At 37.6% G+C, this 21,272-nt stretch overlaps 1 long non-coding RNA gene across 1 annotated transcript; it reads right to left on the bottom strand.

Moving 5' to 3' along the window:
- Window positions 1-11,327: 11,327 nt before the first annotated feature.
- LOC116712713 (uncharacterized) lies at window positions 11,328-20,908 on the bottom strand. The gene is made up of 3 exons (XR_004337637.1): window positions 20,894-20,908; window positions 12,490-12,496; window positions 11,328-11,474 (listed from the first exon to the last, which is right to left on the bottom strand). It is a non-coding gene; the product is annotated as an uncharacterized LOC116712713 (long non-coding RNA).
- Window positions 20,909-21,272: the final 364 nt, after the last annotated feature.

Raw genomic sequence — 21,272 nt, 5'->3', positions numbered from 1 at the left:
TTAAACAACAAATTTTGTCAGTAAATATCAACACTGGCTTGCTCTATAAAACATCATTATAAATATTTATTGATGGAATCGTGAGTGATGTAGAATTTTTGCTCCCGGCTCCTGAATCGCTGTATTTCCCCAGGCTGGTGACATTACGCCGCTCTGTTAATCCATCTCTGATCATTTGTGGATGCAGATGACTCATGAAGAGAAGAGCCCTGCATCTTCACTGAATCTAAATTTAGACATATTGATGCATCAGTTTTATCCCAAGATAACAGATATCACAAAGCCAACCTTGAGACATCTGCTTTTTTCCTAAATCTATCATGGCGCCTGTAGCTGATTGGGATAAACAATACATATTTTGTCGGGGTGGGGGGTTTAAATGTCACAGCACACAAACAAATGGTGTTACGGAGACTAACTCAGCCTGGCTGCTGCCATATTCTGTCCACTAAATCTTCCTCCTGATCCTGGGAGGAATATTGTATGCACAAATAGTGAATTAATCGTCTAACCGCTCCGATTTAAATCTTTACGCTGCCGCACAAGTTCATTCTGATATCAGTTTTGCAATCAGAGGGATAATGCGCTCCTCTGAATATGAAGTCCTAATCTTTTAAGAGGGGTGGCCTTTCTGTGTGAAAGGACCTCCTAAGAGGCTGAACAGCCCTTTGATAAGAGACGCTCAGGGCCACGCATAAACCTCCATGCTCAAGTATTATTTTTCCGTTTCAAGATGTCTCATCCAAACGTTTTAGCACCAAAGTCCTTTTATGCTTTTACTGAGAAAACATCCAATAAATGAGAATGCCAAATGATTAGGAAATATTTTGGTGACGTAATGTTTATTGAACATGATGATAATATTTTTTTACAGTATGCTACTCTAACATACTGCTATATTCCTACAGCACAGCTTTAACTGAAACTGACCACCTTTTTACCCCCATTTGCTGGACAATTTGCGTCTGTACTCCCATGTACATGTATATATATTTATTACTGTGTAAATGTAAATGCAATAAGAAGCGGAAAACAACTTTTTCTGTTTGATCCCTCATAGACTACTAGCAAGTTTATATAAAAGTGGATGGCAAACACATTTTAATGTTAATGTGCTTATTTACGTGTGAATTCAAGTTATTGGTGGTAAACATGTTACAGTGGATTCCCATCTATTCTCCGCTCAGTATTCACAGACTTTTCAGTAAAACTCTAAATTATTCAAAACCACAGCCGGCTAACAGCATTCCTAGAGGGAATTCCTAGGGGAATGCTAAGTAGCACAGTGTTGGGTGGCATTTCCAAAGCAGCCAATCCAGGAGCGCCATTCATTTTCCTTAATGCTCATTGGTTGTACTGTCTAATAAGAGACTGGTGATGTTAGCTTTTGCAGCAGCGCTAAGACGGGTTTCACTGTGTGTATTAACACATAATAACGTATATTTGTTGTTTGAACTATTAAAATAGACAGTTGTAACTGTTTTTAGAGGAGCCTCAAGTATTCATGCATTTTATGAATTGTTTCATGAACTGTGAAATTAAAATTATTCTTGTCTCCTGAGATTTTCGTACTTATAGGTGAGATTTTTGTCTCAAAACATGATATACAATTTTATACGTAGGCCTCTTGCAGTGTAGCAGTCAACATATAGTAGGTCAAAAACTACAATATCTATTGTTTACACAAATATTTTTTAAAGAGTGTTATTGTATAAAGAGATAGTTTCAGTAATTTCCTCTGGTTATGTTAATGAAGCAGGAAGCTTTTTGTGTTTTTGAGGTTTTAGATATAACTCCCCATGTTCCACCATGAGTGGGTGGGGGGGGCGTCTCAGTTTACATCCACGGTCAGATGGAGTGGCTTCAATCGATCTGCATGCTTTAGAGTCTTGAAACGTTTTCAGGTCCTGGAGAGATGACAGACTGAATGATATGCTGGAGACTGCCTTTCTACTTGGCACAAGAAGTGGAATACCAGATGGACTCAGTTGTGGCATTGTAGAAGTGCAGCAACATTGTTCATGGCGTGTATCACGTCCCCTGTTGTGTATTTATTTATTCAGTTCCCATGATGCTCTCCAGAAATCTGGAGTGGCTCAGCTCTGCCAGAGTACTCACCCCAGGTTTTACTAACTGCACCAGGTCACCAGATGGCCCGTCTTCAACCTGCAGGCACAATTCCACTCCTGATCAAAGCAGAGATGGATGAGGGCCGTCATCTACAAATTTCATCAGCTTGACAAACTGTTGACAGAAGGTGCAGCTGTGTACAAGGACACTCATGTGATCCTATTAATTGTGAGTCATTTAAATAAAAATAGGGTCAGAATTCTTCAAGTTTCAAGTCAATCAAGTTTATTCGTATAGCACATTTCAGCAACAAAGCACTTCAAAGTGCTTTACATAATAAAAACACAAAAATAGAAAGCCAAAGAACACACAGTCAGCACTTGAGAAAACCAGTAAACATCACATTTTGTCAGATGCCATCAGTACACACCAAAATGTTGATCAATGTTCCTTTTATCAAAGTTCAAGAACAACTCTAACCAGATGGGTTTTAGACTAGATTTAAAGGCACTCAGTGTTTCAGCTGTTTTACCGCTTTCTGGAAGTTTCTTCCAGATTTGTGGTGCATAGAAGCTGAATGCTGCTTCTCCATGTTTGGTACTGGTTCTGGAGGCAGAACAAGGACCAGGAGACCTGAGAGGTCTGAAGGTTGATTCAGCAGCAGCAGATCTTTAATCCATTCAGTGATTCATAAACTACCAGCAGTAGTTTAAAGTCTTTCTCAGTGAAGGACTGTAGAACTGGGTGATGTAGAACTGGGTGATGTGCTCTATGGTCCTGGTTTTAGTCAGAACTCCAGCAGCAGCATTCTGGGTCAGGAGGATTGATTTGCTAGGCAGACCTGTGAAGAAGCGGCTGTAGTAATCTATGCCACTAAAGATAAACACCTGGATGAGTTTCTCTGATGCTGGAAATGTTCTTCAGGTGACTGAAGGCCGACTTTGTAAGCTAAATCCTTAGCTTGAGCAAGACAGAAAACTGCATGTTGGTTGTATATTTACGTTAGTGTTTTAATATTTCCTTTTACACAAAAACCTTTATGCCATCAGTTCTCACTAATGTCTTTTATTCAGAGATGATTCATATTTATGTAGAATTTCAACAAGTCATGCAGTGTTACCAAGCTTGATAGACATATAGGACACAACTTCTTTGTAGAGCGACATAAAGAAGCCAGTACTCCTGAAACCTGAAGGTTGCTCTTCTAAACGTTCTTGGAACCTAAAGACATGTTGCAAGTTATTGTTTACGTTTGGAAATTCCACGCATGCGCACAACGCTGGAGGGCAGAGGACCAGTTTTACCTGCCATCCACAGCCACACTGCCGCTGTGGAACAATTCCGCTAACAAAATGAAACCTGGAGATGTTATTAATTAGTCCAGTGTGCCACAGCAAAGAGAAAGTAATTATTATTTTCCACTCTTATTGCTCTTTTTTCTTATTTCTTACTGCTCTTATTATTTTTGGATTTTGTTTGCAATAATGTTCTTTACATTGTTTACAGTAATCAATTGTTCTGCAGATGGAGTAAAAAGAAAGCAGCAGTGCACTGGCCGATCACCGATCTTTATAAAACCTGACTTGCTGTTTTTTTCTTTTTTTCGTGTTTGTGCAAAATATAGCGAAAAAGTCACTAACTTGAGGTGATTGTTGTAAACCGTGCAAATGGAGAGTTGACATGGAGGCCAGGGCTGTCCATTAGCCCTCTCTCATGGCAGAGCAAAAGGAGACAGTGGCAGATTACTGTATAGGGCCCTCACATTAGCTCCAGCATAGGGGCCCATGTCCTCCCAAGTCCGGCCCTGTGTTGCACGTATGACAATACTGTGACCAAAGTCTGCAATATAGTGATGCAACATTCATGAACAAGCCAATTCTTCTGAACGGCTCTTTACTATGAATGATAGTAAAGAGCCGGTTCTCCGTGAGAACCGTTCTTCATTTTTATAATGCTTTGTGCACACTGCAGTAGCTATTGCTATTCTATTTTATTAACAATATATATTTATTTAATCATTGAATAAGAATTCAATTAAAGACTAGTGGTGTTGCAATGTGTGTGCCTGTCTGTTCTGAACTTTTGTAGAAACAGTTATATCTGCATAAATGTATAATTTTGTGTTTGCATTACTGCTAATATGTTTTTGTTATGAGGAATCATATGATTCCTCAGTCGATATGTTGACACTTTTCAATTCATTCCAGTCTGTGTAGCTTCATTTTCAAATTTTTGTCATTTATATTTCCTCCTTATCTGCCTGTATTTTTACATGTTCCCTATAGTTCCACTTATTTCGTCTTTCAGTCATACATATTTCTTTCTGAACCTGTTGTACGTGGGTCATGGAAAATTATACTGAAGGTCATGGAGAGTCATGGAAAAGTCATGGAGTTTTTTTTCTAAATACCAGTGGGAAGCCTGTTGTGAGAGAGATCGCTTTGTGCAGCCCAGCAATCCTGCCAAGTTCAAAGACCCGTAGCTTTTTCACCTTTCCCAACAGAAAATCATTTCATTTTTCATTTTATTTCATTTTTGACTTTTTTGAATTATAGTCCTTTGGTCAGTCGATTAACAGTTTGGTTAGATTAAGGAAAGATATTTGGAGATTTTGGTGCACACAAAAATGATGCTGGTGAGACAGAAGATGGGTAATTTACACCAATCACTGTGTCTCATTTTCTCATCTCATAGGAAAAGACTGGCATGAAATTTATATTACTTGCTGGTGGATCATAACCAGGTAGATGCTTTAAAATTCAAAAAATAAAAAATGGGAGCAACAGGGGCAATTGTTCAAAGCTACTTTTAACCTTGTTTTTGACTGGTTGACAGAAACCATGTTACTGCAGTTTAACAGCTGCTTGGGATTGGATGGAAAGTAAAATGATCGCTTTCATCCCTCCACACTCTGCCTCTCTCCCTCACTCACTCGCACACATGCACGCGCACGCACCTGCACACACACACGCACGCACACACGCACGCATGCATACTCATAAATTCCTCTCCTCTTCTGCTGTTGTAGATAAGACAGTGAGGTGTGATCTGTTGTTGGGCACCACTGAGCTAAAATCTTATCGCACATTGAAATCCTTGTGGGTCACGTCCTGTGCCTTGCCCTCTTCCCCTCTCGCTCTTTTCATTCTCCCTCTTCTTAGCGGTCTCTGATCTCTTGTTCTCTTCTGTCTTGTAGTTTGATGTTTTGAGTCGGTCTGTGGACGTCAGAAACCCACGGCGTCGTTGATATGCCTATGACAAGTAGCAACAAATCAGGTTTCCTGCGGCGGTGACTTTGTCTACTTTGGCCTGCACAATATTTAAATGTGAACTGCTTCCCTCTTGAATAAAATATATAACTTTTGTGGAATAAAACCATAACCCTGGAGAATTTCAATGCCTGTGTGGAATAATGTGGTTCTGGGTCTTAACTAAGAAGACCTCTTAAAAATATCTAAATAATAAAGGAAAATAATAAACCTATAAAAATGTAAGCACAAATGAGAATTCAGTCCAAACAATTTAACAAAAGTTTTTCAGATTGTAATGAACATTTTGTGTCCTCCAGATCTTTATCTGAATCTTTGTTTTTTACAGAAATAAAACATTTTAGTAGACAGAACACTGTCTGACTTTCTCCTGTGAAGCTTCATAGAAGCTAAAGCTGTTCGATGCAAATAAATCTGCAGGTCCTGATCACCCAGGTTCTTATATTCCTAAGTTAGTTGCAGATTTTATTAAAGGCTGATGACCTGTCAGAGTTGGTGTGTGGGTTGCATGTTTTTCATCTTTTAACTAAACAGAAACAAGGCGAATTCCACAGCAGATTTACATGTTACCATTGTCAAAGTCAAGCTGGCATTACTGAACTACTTCTTTGTCTATTGCTATTTTTTAATTACATTTTTTTCCTGACCTTGTTGTCTAGTTGTCACAGTGTTGACAATTTGTACCAAAGTACAGCATGTCTTTTTCTTTTATACATCATGTATACATTTAAGATTATGTTGACAACTTAACAGCTAAAACCAATGCTAGTGATCATCAGCCAGCAGCTTTTTCCTCTCTAGCTGGGAAATGGGGGCAGGATCTGATGGCATGCTGTAATGGGTCTATATGTAAATATGAATGCTTTTTGTTAAGAGCAAAATATTAAACTTGATAACTAAATATTTAATTCGGAGCTAAGTATTAAACCCCAGGTCTCAATATTAGGTTAACTGTTCTCCACTCTCCTTGTAAATCATCTCTGATCATTTATCAAATATTTATCATCATTTATCATATAAATACATGATCATTTATCATATATTTTATGTTTATGCAGATGACGGTTATCTGCTGTTCATCTCCACCAGTGGTTGATTCTCTGTATTTTTGTTGTTAGCCTTTGCTTGTTCCATTTAAATTAGCACAACTTCAGTTAGTTAAATGCACCAAAGACAAAGTAAATGACATTTTAAAATGCCAAATGACTCATGACAAATGAGTTCTTGTCTAAACTGTCAAATATCAAACTGTTCAAGGGGATGCCACTGAAATGGCAACGTCTTTTAAAAAGTTAGGCATAATTATTGATCAGAAAGTGTAATTTAAATATTATATTTCAAGACATGTCTTGAAATGTGAGATTTAAATAGATTTTTTTTTCAGGATTTTATTTTATTTTCCAGATGGAAACATTTGATTTGTGTTGTGTATTTGGTGTTAATGGACTTTGGTGATTTGCTTTTTATGACCTCAGCTGACCTGTACCTGATGAGATTGGAAACTGCCTACCATTGTGTTTTGTATTCATCTTTTTTTACTAGCTGATTAAAACAGTTTATATCACTATTCTGTTTGTTCTTGGCTATATTCCATCCTTGATTTGTTACATTCTTACCTGTTTGCCCAGTTTTCTCAGAGTCAGAGCAGAACTGATAATTAATTAAACAGTTTCCAGTACCACGTTACGAAATAAACATTAATGAATTACTTCTAGTACATCAGTTTCCCAAAAAAAGGCAAAGATTAAATGAAGGTAATTCAGAAAAAAATGAATTTGTACATTTCACCTGAGTTCTCCACGTTCCACTGACTGACTTATTTCAAAAAAATTAAACTAATTTTGTTATTCTGCAATCTATAAGCTCATTTTTAAAAATATATTTTCTTATCTGTTTTCTGTCCTTTCCATTGTGACCAACACATAGATGTCAGGATGCCTCAGGTGATGATACACACCTGCAGGACAAAAGATGGGATACGATTCAAACAGTTAGACTTTCAGACGACAAAATACTTGGTACAAAAAGTCATGTGATGTGTAATTCAACCTCCTCTCAAACTTAGGTTTTAGAAATTAGCAGAAGTTTGAAATAATTTAGCCACACAAGACCAGTTAAAACAACTCAATGCCACTAATATTGCTTTCTCTTAATTAAACATAAAATTCCACTTTAAAGGACAACTGTAGTCTCAAAATGAGTCAAGCCCTTTATGAAAAGCATTTTTATTTCTCAGTATAGCCTGCTTTTGCAGTTATGATCTGCTCTAAACATAAACAAAGTTCTACCAATGTTCCTGGAAAATTAGACAATTCCTTATGGGAAAAGGCCATCACACACATCTGATACAATTAATGAAGATTTTTCTTTTGTTGTTGACAAAAGACCATGAGCGCTAGACTTGCAGGACTGTTTTGGTTGTTTTTACCCAGAATGCCTTGCATTATAGTCCGCTGCCTGCTTTTGGAGCGGTCTGATACGGTTGATCCAACCGTATCAGTTCTGTTTTGAAAGGTATTTTTATTCCTGCCATGGATACATCAGTCTGGATGTATATGGAGAGTATTTTACAGGCTCTCTGCAGGATTGCAGAGATATTGTTGCATATTGGTGTTCACATATGCATTCGAACCGCACCAGAGTTCTCTTCAACCAAACAGGGACCGGGATTTTTAGGTGGACCAGAGTTCACATCAGAGTGAGATTGAGTCACATCTGGAGTCTAGATAAACAAACTAGAGTTGGATTAAAATGGATTAAACAGGGCTGGTGTTAGCAAACCCTTAAAATTAATGGATCAAAATGTTTGGGGGTGTTTTGTCTTTTTTTAGTAATTAACATTTATATGAAGAAGCTACATGTTTACATTGAAATGTTGTTCATATTAGATGCATCATACCAATAGTATTTAAAGTCAAAGCTCTTTATGAGATCCTCAATTAAAGAGATCATGGAAATCCCTTTGGAATAAGGTCATTATAATCTACTGACATATGTTGAGCCTATTACTGGACTGTAAAACATAAACTATCTAAATAAGACCATAAAACAGTGTTTGGCCTTCATGAACACAGCCTGTTTGTTTCACTCCCATGAACACAGCATATTAATGTGGCTAGCTGCTAATTAGACGCTGTTAATACTCTCATTCATCACTATCAGGGTTGCAAACAGCATTACAGTGAGCGTATTCATGTTTGTGCGAACATGTGTAGTTTTATTTAGCGAGTGTGGACAAAAAAATCTAATGAGGTTAATGGGCCTTGCTTATGCACAGCTCATTTGTATTAGTATGCTTTACCACAACAATTTTGACCGTTCATATGTTCACAAACATTTTATTTTTAGGTAGCTATACCCAATTAGGGCAGAATGAAACAATGGGTCTGCTAGCTTCTTTAACTTTGATGCAGCGAAGACAAAGACGGCCCATGATCACACATCAAGGTTGAGCTGAAATACGCCCACTGGGCAGCATCTGACACGACAGTAGAGAGAGGCGAGCAGAGTGAGATATTGATGAGAAAATATTGGAGGGAACTGAGGTGGAAAGCTGTGAAGCTGATGATACGCCCAAACACTGAGCACCAAAATTGAATGTGACTGAATTCAAAAGAGCTGAACGCTCTGAGGACAGTGGAAAAACTCCTTTCTGTATATTTCATCATAAAGCCCAATTAGTGTGTCCACTCTGCTGAAGTGGTAGGCAAGGTAGAACTGGTGAAATATGTGACATCAAAATTGATTTTGCGACCAAGTGGCTGAGGGCAGCTTTCGTTTTCATTTAGGGGTCCAATGGGCTTGTAACTAAAAAGGTCACCCCTTGTTATCCATGGCAGGAAAACTCAGGACAAGAGAGAGTAATAGTCCTTTTCTCCTTTTAGAGATTGGTGCCACTGTTCACAATAACTCAGTTCATTTTATAGATTTGTAGAGAGTGATCAAAGAAAATATCACTTTGCTAAGTTAATCTAAAGTATTAAAATCATTTTATTTATTAGCCCTTGTGTGTTTGCACTGTCAATAAATGACTTGTTAGCACAACTTGCTTAGCTGAGGTGGAAGTGTTGGGTACCTGATAGCTCTGTCATATAGATGTGGTAAACTCAGTTCATTTACTAGATTTGGCGTGATCTGAGTAACTCACTTATGGAGTGAAAATAGTCTCAAAATACCTATGTGTGGGCATCCAAGAGTCAACTTCCATCCAAAAAGTGACATCATTTAGGATTGTAATAATGTTTAATACTCTGGAGAAGAAGAAAAGAACCAAAAAGAAAGAATAAAATGTTTTCCCACCAGGAGATCAATGCCATCTTTGTATCCTTGCGGTCCCTGAGAGAGAAATTATCTCCACTGGTAAAACAGCAGATTTTCCCTCAGTGTATTTCTGCAAACTAGCTTTGTTATTGTTTTTCTACTTCTTCCCATAATCCGACTTCTGGCCTTCATGCAGACATCCACAGAGAACCTTACAGACCATACTGTGTTGGCACTGATTGCAAAATTTATGTCACGAAAGGCTTCGCTGTTCAAAGAAGAGTAGAGCCACAAATTAGACGTTATGTTCATTGATATAAATTGTTTGGGGCATCTGGAAGAAAGGCCATCTGGAAAAAAAGAAAACATGTTCTTCTCTCTTACTCAAAATATTGTCAAAAACAAAAAGTGAGGTCAAAACCTTCTACAAGGGCAAATTTGGTATTTTATCTTCAAACTTTTCCCTCACTATGTCTCATTTAAGATTAATTAAAATATATTCCTAGTTCAGATCGAACCTCTTTCTTACCTATAAACAACTCTCTCTCTCTCTCTCTCTCTTTCTCTCTCTCTCTCAAGTGTCTGTATGCAAAAGCAATGAGTGATGTGTATTATGTCTATGGATGAAAAGAGAAACAAAGACTTTACTTGTCCGGTACTTACACTTCTCATTATTCATTCCTCTCCTAATGGACAATAAAGCTCGACAAGGAAGCGATGAAATAAACATTTTTAACTTTCCTTTCAGCCTTTGTTTAACAGCTCCAATCCCTGATCACAAAAGGTAAATCTGCACCGCTTCATTACCTTTTTTACGACAGACGTTTTAATCTTTAATGACTCTCCCATGACCATGATGGAAGTTTGTGCTGCACCACAAGTCTTTGCAAGTCTTCAGTAAATCTTCTCTTGTAGCTGAGTCCTGATATTTTGCCTGTACAACAGAAGCCTAGACCCAGAAGATTTGACAATTATAATTGTTGAAGTTTAGACCCACTGATTGTTTTGATGTCTGAGATGCCTTTTTTAAGAATATATAGTTTGAGAAATGCATAGAGAAGTAGACGGCATACCTATGTACTTTTTTCTCAGCCACGTAACAAAGCTCCTAAAACTAGATTCCTGAATCTTTATTTTCTCCAAATTCTCACAGTCATAAATCAGAATTGTCCCATGAAAATTCTATGCAAAATATTTACCTAAAAAAATTAAAACAATGGAAACCTGCTTGTGTATTAGAAGTCCAATAACGCTTATGGTGCAGCACCATTTTTTCTTCAGTTGACACATAGGTTCAGTTTCGGGGGGGGGTGCTATATTTTTGAAAACTAAAAATTAGTTTCTTTCATTTTGACTTTATCTAATTGTAATCTAGTTTTATTTATACAACTGAGGACTTCATAAATCCTCATTTAAATCATAGATTGAAAAGCCTTACCTTCAGGTCAGAGTCATAGCTTAAACTTATATCACCAATGTGGGCCATGCAATCTCCACACACCAAATTCTAATTTTAAAGTCGATGTAAAGCTAATTTTTTCATTAGTTTTAACCCAGGTCAAGTTGAGGTAAACATAATAAAATTTAAAGACCTGAAGGAAAGTGGGGAACTTAAGGCTATATTAAGATATTACTCCATAGTCTGACTCTGGCAGTGAATTATGAGGACTCTGCAGAGTATTTTAGATGTGATTTCTTCAGCTTAAAATGAATAATTAAGTTTTCAGGATTTTTTTTTTTTTTTTAGTTCTTACTCATTGACTTACCCTACATTTTAATTTGTCACCTTTTTTTTTTTGCTTTCATGTATATTGCAATGTGTTTACACTGTTACAACTATATTGTTTTATTCCCCTTTTTGATGCCAATGCCACTCTCCAACTAAAATAAATCAAGTGGCAAAATCAACCTATGAATATGTTCCTTGCACTGTTGAGGTTTCTTTCTAAGTTCTTCCATTTTTGCTCCCATTTATTCCGATCAAAGCTCAGTGGAACAGTCCATTACATCTTGTGCTGTGTCTGAGTATGTGCATGGCTGTGTGCTGACACACAAGAGGGAAAGCGAAAGGGGGTAATGGCCCTTGCTAATGTACTACTTGCTTGTAACAGTGTGTTATCCACTGCTTGAGCCTCATAGTCACCAGTCTCAGACCTACAACAAATACACTGATCGAAGATCACAGCCATCACAAAAGTTTGTCTTGCCTTTATGTTGTCAAGTTTAGCTAGAGCTCAGCTCATGCCAGCATGAGTAACCTTAAAATGTACTGCTTCTCTTGCAGTAGAATATGGATTGGACACGTGCTGAACAGTTCACTGGTCTTGTTGAAGAAAGGAACCTAAAACCTCAGTTCATTACTTTATTCCTCCCTCAGTCTTAAGAGATGGTTAATTGGACCCCACACGTTTTTTACTTTTTGTGCAGTCACACTGACTCCATGTGCGCTTTTACATGTTTTTTTTTTGTGTGGTTTCAGGATCTGACAGTCTGACAGGACAAACCCCTCCAAACCCACTTGCCCTCTGTCTGACCATGACATCTGCCATGATCCTCCCCCTAAGACCGCAGGAGGGTTAAATCTTCTTGGTATCAACATTAGCATCTCTCCATGTAACAGATGTCATGTCACAGTTAGCTTGTAGAACAGTGAATAAGAACTGAGTAGGGAATGCTGTCAGCTAGGCCTTTTTGTAGATTTTAGCTATTTAAAACAACTCAAACTAAAAATGTCCATAACTTTGTAACACCAAAAGTAGTAACTAGAGTTTAAGACTCCGACCATTTAGATTATTTTGCTATATTCCATTGATTGACAAAGACCTCTTCTATGAAGGCTTTGACTTAATACACTAAGTCAGATTTGTGTTAATAAGCCCGCAGTTTAAACTTATTTTCTGGTCTGTGGTCATTAATACACCTGCACATTTCTCTACTCCCGTAGCCGAACCTAGCACTGGTCTGATTGTCTGTTCTATAAACTGTAAACACATCTTGAGTGTTACATATCCTTGGGTAAAAATTCCAGAAGCCTGAAGGCGCCATATTCATTTGTTTAGACACCATGGACATACCTAGCCATTCAGGAAGGAAGCATGTTCTGTATCAGACATGACAGTAAATCAGATTAACTGTTCTTCATTATCAGCCTGTCTTTTATTTGATTTCTGTCCTTTTTAGAGTTAGGCGTAGTGTGTTGAGTGTATCCTCACTGCAGGACATAGAAATACTATGAGTGTTTTGACATTTCACTCAGAAACTGTTTTCAGAAACATTCTGCCTGATCCCAATGTAAGCCACTAATCAGATTCATCTGAAGTACTTACATTAAAAAAATATTAGTTTTTAAAGCATTTGAGATGAGGGAGCTGAATAAGTCACCATAGCCGCATGATTGCTCTCAGTCCCAGCGTGAGGACAAAAAAAAAAACAATAACGCAGAGGTGATTAATATCTTTTATTGCACTTTGAGGTGTGGAGATGGAGATGGGTTGTTCCCTGATGTTAATGTCCTGAGCTTTCTGTTCCATTACTTAACAGCTTAAATTGATTCTGAGGTAGAAAAAAGATCATTTCAGGAGAAAAGTGTAAAATAGTGACACAAATATGTAGCAGAACAAAAACTAGGGGAACGTAAGAGTTGAATAAATGTTGAGAAATATATAATATTAAGTATATTGTATATACTTAATATAATATTAAGTATATACAATATACTTAATATTTTATATCAATGGGAATTCTTAGAGATTAGCTGGTAGTTGGTGTCCACAGATTGCTTCAATTCACTTTAGATGTCTAATCTGTGAATTTCATGCTAGAGATTCCATGTACTGAAACAGTGGCCTATTTCAAGTATTCTGGTTTGGTTCATTACCATCAGACAACATTTTCTTGTACTCTTTTCATCTTGTATTTTAAAGTAAAATGCATATTTTGATGTTATGGATAATTAATTCACTGTTTATTGGATTGTGAAATCTTTAGGTAAGATTTAACTGATGGAATAGCAGGTTGATAAGACATGGTATGCTCCCAGCGGTGATACAGATAGTTCTCAAAATCATTCATATCCCTGCTATATTTAGATTTGACAATATTTTTAATTAACCAGGAAGTGTTTCTGATTTAAAATAGGATGGGTGTCTGCCAACTTGTTTTTATTCTAATTGAAAAAATAGCCTGTCAAAAATGATTTAGGCACTTTTTAATAGTCAGTGGTAAAATATTTATTGGCATTACAGCAGCTAACACATTATTAGTTTTGTTTAGCTTTTTGCATATTTTCACTTCTATTTTGACAATTCATCATGGCCTCCTTTTAATCACCTTATTCTTTAACTCTCTCCACAGATTAGATATTAGATTCTGGAAAGCTGGAATATTTCCTAAATGGGAATGCACTGCATGTATGGTGACCAGTAGAAACGATAGAAATTTGGCCTGTGATAGAGATCTGCAGTCTAACAGCTAACAGTGGTAATGCTTGTTGATGATATAATAGCCAGCATCAAAACAGAGGAAGCAGGAAGAGAGGTTGGTGCAAAAACGTTGGTTTTCTGGACCTGATTTGGGTTTGACCTGCAGATGTGACAGTCGGACAGCGGGGAAGCCAGGGTTGTCCCATCAGACGTCACTTTACTAAACCACACAAAAAATCTTTTAGAAGAGCACTTGTGTGTAGTGCGACGCCTGCTGGACTGCACAGAGTAACCCACTGCGGTCTTCAGAGACAGTTGGGTCATTCAGACCCATTTGTTTTTTAAATAATCAGAACAGGAGGAGAACAATGTAATCTGCAAAGTGTGTGGGATAACAGTTCCTGCAAAGGGAGGAAATACAAGCATTATGTTTTACCAAAAACACTAAAAACACCCAAGCCATGCAACTTCAAGTTCCAGTCACAACACTGAGAAGAAAATGGAGGATTTGACACAGTCATCAATACTTTAAATACTATTTAATTAAACAACCTATATAGGAGACACAACTCCTCTGACATCCCATCATGTGTTTGTGACAGTCTCTTCCATGTATTTAAATTAATGATGCTCTTCTCTAAATGTGCACTTTATACCCACCTCTGCAAAGCAATCCCATCATTTCAGCCATATGCAATTGCTGCTATAAGTCTCCAAGCAAGCCAGAAAAAACATGTCAAATCAGGTAACACCCATTACACTCAACTTCATAATCACAAATGTAGACCATGGACATAAAACAGAGATTATGTTTAATGCTGAGAGTGGGTGGTAGTCCGTCCCTTAGCAGATGGCATCATTTTGTTTCCACTGCAGCAGTTTTAAATGGCAGACAGAGGGAGGTTAGGCTGCTGAACTCGGTGCTCAGAGGGAGCTGTTGTCGGCTCTGCCCTCAGGCCAGCACACATCTTATGACAGGATAATTAGAGTTTAATATCCAGGCGCTTATTAATTTACAACTAACATCAGAAGTGCATTAACGCTATCACTTCTTGAAGAAAGGGGGCTAAAATTACAAGAGCCGGGAGTGAGCCGAGGGATTTATTTGGATTTTATTGTTTTGTATTTTTTTTGGTCTTGCAACATTTAAGGCTTGGTTCATTCGAGGGTGAACAACGTGTTTATTCGCACGTTCACCAGATAAAAGCAGCCGCCCCCGCCCCACAATCAGATAATCTTTAACATACAGAGCACAGTGTGGACTTTCATTTGGTTCCTGTCCCTCTCCAGTGGCTCAGACGGCGCGGCATGGAACAGGGGTCAGTTTTTATGGATCCCAGATAATTGAAAACGATAAATATGGCCTTCAAAGCAGAGAAAATAAACTCGGCGCCTCGGTAGATTTAAAGTTCAGGCAAGCGGCAACAATGGCACAGAGTTGAGTTGGGGTGGCAGCAGGTCAGGAACACACCTGGGTTATAGCGTGCTAACGCACACGCACTTCAGCTCCCACCATGGATAACAGCTCCTCCAAGGGTTCAGTGCATTGTGAAGATGAACATTTACTATGTCCTTGTTAGACAAGACAGTCCTGAAGATAACAGTCCGTCAAAAACAATTAATCAGCCAGATAGAGGTCCAACCTGTAGCTTGTACAGCTATACTAAACCATAAAATCTTCTAGGAAGGGTAAAAAATATATATTTATCTAATCTTTACTAATGCAACAATTACTTAGCTGTAATGTAACGTCTAAACTGAATTGCAGACGTATTTGTGTAGACGCTAAATGGTTATCAGAAGTGCTTAGTCATTTGCAAACTGTCTGGCTCAGGGGCCACATTGACTTTTAAAGTTTGACTGATGGGCCGGGCTAGCACCAGATGTATACATATCAAACATAAAGATAAAAAGGCATTAAAGTGTTAATACTTACATTCACTTTTAGTAGGAACAGTGTTCTTGATCACCTTTTTTTTTCCAGTGCATCGAAGTCAGGTGTTAGTTTTGTTGTGGCAATTCTCAGAACAGATCAGAGGTGTTCATCACGTGGCTGAGCTCTGTGGGGTGATTTGTGAGTGTTCATCACACTTAAAGTCTGTTCACACACATAAGTAGAGCCAAACAACACCAGCGTCCTCTCTGCCATCTTCTGGATATTTGGAAATTTGGCGGCACTTAATGAAGTATAAAACCCATCCAGTTTAGGAGAGTTGAAGTTCTTCTTTAAGACAGAGTCACACTGGAGAGCAGGCAGTTCCAACTGCAACTCCTGAGGTGCAGTTTCAGGTTCTTGTGTGAAGGGAGATGATAGCAGCTGAAGTGTCTTGTCAGGTTTTCCAAAATCAGACAGCCGACAGCAAAATTCTCCATGCAGGTCATTCAGTGATTTCCTGTATTTTCCATGTGTTGAGGGATATTATTAAGGAAGAATATTTTATAAATTAACTTTGGAAAAAAGTTTGGCTCTCTCTCTTCCTTAAACTCCCTCTCAGGGTCCTCTCAGCGGGCGACGTTCAGCCACAAAGAAACAACACTGCGCGTTGACGTCACAGAATCACAGAGTTTAATCCCATACAAAGCAACGTATGAATCAACAACAAAGCTGCAGAGGAACAGAGATATGCATTCTTTACCTTATACAGACAAAGACAGACAAGACAGACAAAACAAAGACGAAGACAAACAAAAAAACAAAAACGCGTCTTTGGAGAGAGCGATGCAAAAAGCAAAATAGTGGCAGCTCTCTGAATTTTTACTCCTGTACACGAAGTCTTATACTGAAGGTGTGTCTTTTCTTTTTAATATATTCAATTAAGGCGTACCTCCAGCTGACCAACTGGAGGCTACCTTGGACACTCAGAGAAACTTAGAAACTCCCCCTAATTTACACCAAAGATCAAAGGCCATTTGGTCTCTGGTAAAACAAAAGAGCCAACAGCTGCGTCCCGGCCCCCTGGGCTCCACAGTCATTTGGGTAAAGAAAAACAAAAGATAAGATTTCACAGATACCTGTGAAATCCGAAGTCTCTCCCGTTATCTCTCCTTACATAAATTCTCAGAAGAAACTTAAATTCAGTAATTTTGGTTCAAGGAAAGGTTATCTTTACAAACCCCAGTTTTGCTCCTCTGCAGTGAGCACCTCAAAAGATTGAGTCCTGCCAAAAATAACACATAAAATCAACAGAACAAAATGAGGTATAATTCCTGAGCAATTTTCTAATACTAAACAAAACATTTTCATTCAAACAATTTCCATTTGATTCTGATATAGTCACAGATAGTACAATTTTCAAATACATTCATCATTTACTAGATTAGTAGTTCTACAATTAGATAATACAATCTTCAATAAAAACATGGTATTAATACTTAGAAAAATGTCTTAGAAATTAAATGTTAGTTGTTTCAACATTCTATGTTGTATTCAGTTTTACACCATCCCAGATGTTGGTTTCTGGAAGACTTTTGATCTGCTGTGAACCCAACAGGCTTCTCTCCCCCAGGCTCAAGTGATACTGCCTTTCAGCAGATGCTAATTTTATGGCCTCCTGTGCTCTGGCAACACAGCAGGAGTCCCCATTGAGAGATCTGCATTTGGTCCCTGTTGTCTGAATGCTTGCCCATCTGGTTTAATTTTAAATCCTTAACACAAACCTGTTCAAAATAAAGAAATTTGTTCAAAATAAGAGTGTTCAATATACCTTTTACACATGCCGTAAGATTAACTGTATTAAGCACTAAAAATAATCATTTTTCCTCAACAATATCTATCAGTGTAGCCAGCGTGGGAAAATGAATGAAAGACTTGCTTGACATTTGGTTTGAGAATAGGGCTAGCTTGGCTTTGAAGGCGCTGACATTTGTGTACAAACTGGTCTTCCCCTTGTAGCTTCACATTCAGCTCGTTCATGTGTGTCAGCATGTCTACAGCAAAAGCTAAATCACAAAGCCAGTCTGTGTCAGTCAGTTCAGAAAATTGTTAGCTTTCTCAATTAGCTCCAAAAATTAGATAATGTCCCGTTTGAGCTCCCAAACTCATTGATATACTTTCCCCAAACTTAACCAGTGGACATTGGAATGGTACAGCAAGCCCTTTTTTCAAGAAACATAATAAATTGACGAAGCTGAAGTCCCCTAGTTCGAATAAAGTTAATGAGTTTTACAAATGGCTTCACTGCATGGTCAAGATACAGATTTACACAGAGCTTCCTGGTGGATTATGAAGTCTAATAAAATTACCTCCTGCTCAGGGTTGTCTTCTTTCAAACTCTCCTGGATTCTTTTGAGCAACCCGACGTTTTTGCTGGACAGATTCGGTGATCCATCTATGCGTACTCCAAGGTAGCTGGTGCCTCTGGATGACCCGCGACACCTTGTCGAACCAGTCCTCTCCCAATGTTTTCCCATGTTTTCTCATTTTTAGAGATTCCATGGCCAAAAACTCCTCTGTTTTCTCACAACTGTCAGTGATCCCTCTGATAAAAACTAAAAGCATTAGAGCCAGTGGAAAAGGGGTAATGGTTACTAGATTTTGTTATGTATCTCAGTGCTTCCTGCAAATGGGAATCACCAATAATTTATTTTTTATGGCATTTCTTCTTATTTGGTGGTGGAAAATGGAAAACAAAGGCATGTGACAAGAACTGATTTCAAGTGGCATTAAAATAAGAAATTAAAGTACAATGAATGAAATGAAACAATGGAGAACTAGGACTCCTATAAACTGCTGTTAGAATCAGACTTGATGTTTTCACCTGATGCAAACCTCAAATCCATCCAAAAGTCAAACTTTACAAAGGCAACTGACACATTATCATGATACATTTTTTTTTTTACCTAAGGAAGATCAAGCGCTTAAATATCCCCAGAAAATCCTCAAAGTCTGCAGAACGTCTTTACATTAAGTTAAGTAACTGTAACTCTGCTGTTCAAAGAGAATTTGAAGCAAAGTCATAGCTTAATTTCTTCCTTTGGTAAAAATCAATCGTCTAATCATGCATTCCCTTTGTTATGAGAGACTAAACAAATACAACTAAAAAGAAATGATTTGCAGTTTATTTTACAAGGATATGCTAAAACAATGTAGACATTTTGTTGATTTCGCCAGAGAACAAATGAATCATTGTGTTGCATTCATACTTCAAACTGTGTGTTCAAATGTAATTAGTATCACAGGTGTCTTCAAGCTTATTTAAATGGAATGAACTTCCTGCTAGTTAAGAATGGATAGCAGAAAATATTTAGAAAATGAGAACCTTGATTTTAAAAAAAAATTACACAATTACATGAAACAACTGCTTTCCAATTTGCATTTATTGTTTCTACATGAACTTACCCGACCACATGTTAATTTAGTTATGGAGATCAAGTGCTTATTGACGTCGGTTATGGATGTGTCACCATGGAGATGTGTTCGGGTTGATGTGCAGTGTTAGTTTTTCATTGAATATCTAGTCTGGCATACATTCTACATATATTCTTCTTCATGTTTGCTTATCAAATCCTGATTGTCATGTCAACAAATTCCAGGGGGCCAATCAGTTTGGCACCTAGAGCCATAATAAATGAGATGCACAGGAAAACGTTCACAAACTTTAAATAACTAATGTCTCATAACATTAGTTATTATGAGACATTATAACTAATATCTCATAAAACATTAGTTATAATGTTTTATGAGATATTATAACTAATGTTATAATGTCTCATAAAACACACTTCGTTGTGTTTAACATTTTCTTAGCAGAATTTATTATTTCTTAGCTGATTACTTGATTTATGTAATTATCTGGATGAATGTGTCTGGATTTATAATAAGTAACATGTTTAAATAAGATGTTGTCAGCGCCACTTATTTATAAACAATAAATCAGTTAATCACACGATAAATTAAAACTATCAACCTCATTTTAATTATCGGCTTTATTGTTTCCTCTGGCCTTTTCTCTTTCTGTTGACACTGAATGAAAAAAGGCTCAACTCTGGTGCTCTCTACTGACCCTCCCTTCCTCATTTAGTGTAAAGCCCAGCGCACACGACACGATCTTAGAGTTTCCGGCCAATTATCGGCCCATTTTCAAAACCTGAGAGACCACACATTAGCCGACAGAAATCCTAGGTATAACTGTTCGATCGGATTTGTTCCTGCCGTGTGGTGTCCAACAATGGGCACAAAATAATGGCTACAAGTTCAGTTAACTAATTTTAAAACCAGGCATTAATCAATGCTTTACTACAATCTACCTGCAATGCATGTGGCTAGTGTCAGTCCTGACTGAATGAAAATCATTATAACCTATTTATGTCACGTTAACGAAGAACAGCTGAAAAGTTACCGGGTTTATCAACTGCGGTAGCAATTTCGCTCCAACTCCTCCCCTTGTCATTTCTATATTCTTTGCACGAAATGTTGAATAAACATTAATGTTGTTTCCAAATAACAACTCCAATGTCCACTGGACTTCGGGTTGCATCATGTCAGCTGTTTGGGATTCCCTCCGTAATTTCTGATTGGCTACCTGTCACATTCAACAGGCTACATTAACTCTCCCAGTCAGGGAAAACCTCTGATTTAGATTGGAGCGGCCATGACGACCTACCGTAACACACCACACACTACAGGATAATCAGTTACAAAATCGCAAGCGACAATCTTAGAACGCCCAATGTTCTAAGATTGTCGTAAGGGGCAAAAAAAAATCATGTAGTATGAACTATTGCATCAGGTAGTCGATGTGCCCATCTTCTCTATTTAAATCTAATTATTACTGAAAGGCAACATAGTATACAGACTTTATAATCTGCACTCTTTTGGTTGAATGCAGTATTTATTTCCTTTGGCTTTATGTTGCTTAGCTTTTATTCAAGTACATTTTTTGTTAATGGAGACTGAGAATCCATTTTATTTTTATTTTTGGTTATTTTGGTTATTTTATCAGTTCCAGTGTTTAGTGTTCTGTTGAAAATAAAGTGTATCTATCTTTGGCAGGAAATCGCATGCATTATTACGTCATTTCCATTAAATCAGTGTTAAAAGGTCTTCAAACAATATTATTGTTTATCGCAATAATTTTTGAGACAATTAATCGTTCAGCAAAATTTATCGTGACAGGCTTAGCTACAACTCCTGAGCAGACGTGGTCAATCAAGTTAATGGGAGCCGATGGCGGATCTTTCAGGGGTTTTTCATGTGGAAAATTCCAGAACTAAAGACATCCAGGAAGTGATGTGATTAGTCGATGATTTTTAC

This window comes from Xiphophorus hellerii, chromosome 22, assembly GCF_003331165.1.
Source record: "Xiphophorus hellerii strain 12219 chromosome 22, Xiphophorus_hellerii-4.1, whole genome shotgun sequence".
Lineage (NCBI taxonomy): Eukaryota > Metazoa > Chordata > Actinopteri > Cyprinodontiformes > Poeciliidae > Xiphophorus > Xiphophorus hellerii.
Note: the sequence above shows the minus strand (reverse complement) of the source record. Positions and strands in the feature narration are given on the sequence as shown.